The sequence below is a fragment of the Penaeus monodon genome, chromosome 10, assembly GCF_015228065.2.
Source record: "Penaeus monodon isolate SGIC_2016 chromosome 10, NSTDA_Pmon_1, whole genome shotgun sequence".
Taxonomy (NCBI): Eukaryota; Metazoa; Arthropoda; class Malacostraca; order Decapoda; family Penaeidae; genus Penaeus; species Penaeus monodon.
This window is the reverse complement of record NC_051395.1, coordinates 25,949,677-25,952,908: the sequence shown is the minus strand read 5'-3', so window position 1 is coordinate 25,952,908 and position 3,232 is coordinate 25,949,677.

Here is a 3,232-nt window from a genome sequence, read left to right as displayed (position 1 = left end):
CCCCAGCCAGCCGACCCACGACCTCTGCCGAGCCAGCTCCCAATCGCCCGGCACCACGCAAGTGCTTCCCCAACAGTGCTGAGGCATCGGTTCCTAGGATGAGAAGCGAGGCATCGACGCAAATAACACCGAGGAGAAGTTATATCAAGAACAGCAAGAGGAAGAACAAAGAAAAAATCTTCCACCCAACCGCCAGTGGGATGACGCAACTCATCATCAAGTACCTGGAGTCCCTGCCCCCTCTACTACCCCTTCACCAAGTGCCCACGGTCGTTGTCAACATCGCAGAACGACCTGAAGCGCAGCAAACAAACGAGCAGGACAAGGACGGTTTCATTACCGTCACCTCCAGAAAAGGAAGAAGAAGAGCACGCGAGGAACGCCAAACATCCGAACCACTACAAAGGCGTAGAACGTCCCCAGGTAGTGTATCTATACATCACTAGTTGTCACCCTGACACAGAAGAAGAAGACAAATGCAAAGGCATATAAGACAAACGTGACGCATCAATATTATTCTAGTTTCACTGTAACTATCAGGGGCAAAGATATACACCCAGAACTCTTCACAATTTCAGATGTTTCCCTAAAAATGTTAAAGCATTTTTAAACAAAAACAAATACAAGAACGACCAGCTTGTTTGACGCCGTCATACAGTCAGCAAGACCAAAGGTCACATCATGCTACTCAATCAAAATAGAACATATCAATGCGCAATCTCTCCTTGGTCACTCTGAAGAAATCGAAATGATGATCACCGAGAGAAATATCGACATCCTTTGCATTAGTGAAACATGGCTTCATGAAGAAATGTCAAGTAATTTCATTAACATTCAAAATTTCAATGTTTATAGATGTGATGCAGGGCGAGGTGGAGGAGTATGCATATACGTAAGGGACACCTTTAAATCAAATGAAATCTCCACCACAGCTGCAAATAATACAGCTGTAGAGGACATTTGGGTGACTGTACAAAGCAATATGTTTCCCTCCTTCATTATTGGTACAATCTATAGACACCCTCATGCTACAGCTGAATCATTTGACTACCTCGAAGATGTTTTTAGAGAAATATCAAGGAAAAGAAAACCTTTTTTCGTCTTAGGTGACTTAAACGATGACCTGAACAAACCAAATGCAAAAGTAGCTTGGATCATTAGGAAGAAAAAATTAAAACAGCTCATAAATAAACCTACCAGGATCACAGAACACACCTCATCCGTGCTAGACGTCATAATATCAAACAGATCTGACCTCATTACGTATACTGACGTTATCCCTTGTTAAATGCAGTCCACGAACTATTAACTATGACAATAGATATAAAGAGACCCAAGCGACAACCTATCATAAAAACTTCCCGTGACCTGAGAAATTACGACCCCCAATCACTTTGTTAAAATGTTAGTGCCAGCCAGTCGACCCTCTTAGAGATTCTTACAACAGATGGCGTTAACAGACAAGTAAACATTCTTTCGAATGTACTGAAAATAGTATAGATGCCACTGCCCCCCTTAAGACCAAAATTGTTAGACGTCCCCCCGCCCCATGTATAAATGAGGACATCAAAAGAGCTATACAGGACCGAAACAACACTCACAAATTTCTCAAAACAAATAGAATCGACATCGCCCTTCATTATGAGTATAAACAAAAAAAGAGAAATGTTAAAACATTAATCCACTCGGCAAAAACAATATATTTTCAGAATAAGTTCAATGACTGTAAACACGACACCAAAGAAATATGGAAAACAATTAAAACGTTAGTGCCAAACAAAAAAACACCACACGGGCACGTACTTAAATTTCTTAAGTAGTATAGAACATCTAAACGATTACTTTGCAAATATCGGTAGACTCACCTATAAACAGACACAAAACACAACCAGGACAAGGTTCTCAACAAGTGCTTTCAGACCACAGCCAATAGGAGTGGAAACGACAGTCTTAACAATAAAATATTTACGTGATACGAATGCTGTAGAAGTGGATAACATTGCTTTTTGATTCATCAAAGAAAGCTTACCCGCAATTGCATTCTATTTAACTGTCATTATAAACACATCTATTGTCACCGGTACCTACCCATCACTGTGGAAATATTGTATCATAACACCTATCTTCAAATCAGGAGATGCAGAACAATTGAACAATTATCGTCCTATAACTCTACTCCCAGTAATATCTAAAGTGCTAGAAAAAAAAATTGCAAATCAACTATCGACATACTTAGAATCTAACCACCTAATTTCTGAAAATGGGTTATCCACTGAAACAGCCTTACTAAAAATCACAAACAAAATTTATGATAACACAGACAAGCATCAAATAAATCTACTCACATTGTGTGATCTCTCAAAAGCATTTGACAGTGTCAGCCATGAAATCCTGCTGAACAAAATGAAAAATCATGGAATTGAAACTATTGGTTTAGAAGTTATCTATCAACAAGAACGCAGTCAGTCAAAATTCGTAATAATATGTCAACTAAGAAACCTGTCTCTTTCGGAGTCCCTAAAGGCTCCATATTAGGTCCGATCTTGTTCACCATATTCATTAACGATCTATCAACCATTGCAAACAACTGCCTCCTGGTCCAATATGCCGATGACTTTCAGTTTCTTCACGGTGCCCCTGTAAGCAATCTAAATGAAATACTCAACAGACTCTTACAGAAGCAAAAATTATTTTGACAAAAACGGCCTCAAACTAAATCCTGACAAAACTCAATGCATCTTTATAGGCAGTCGGCAAAACATAGCCAAAATCCCTTTAAACACAACCATAGAATTTGAAAGCTATTAAATTAAACCAAGCACATCCGTGAAAAATCTAGGAGCACACATAGACAGATGCATGACTTTCGAAACACACAATGACAACATTCACAAAAAATAATAGGCACGCTGATATACCTAACTCACATAAAAAACAAAATCCCCACTGAGACGAGAGTTATTGCTGTACAGTCCCTTACACTCAGATTTATAAACTACTATACCAACATATGGGGTTCAACCAACAAAACTCAAATAAAAAAAACTAAAACTACGAAACTTTGCCGCAAGAGTGGCAATAGGCAACGTAAATAAACATGACCACATAACCCCACACTTTAAAAAAATAAAATGGCTAAAAGTTCAACAAAAATGTCAATTTGATACATGTATACTCATTCATAAATTCATAAAGGGCGACTGTCCTCATTGCGTAATGCCTCTACAAACAA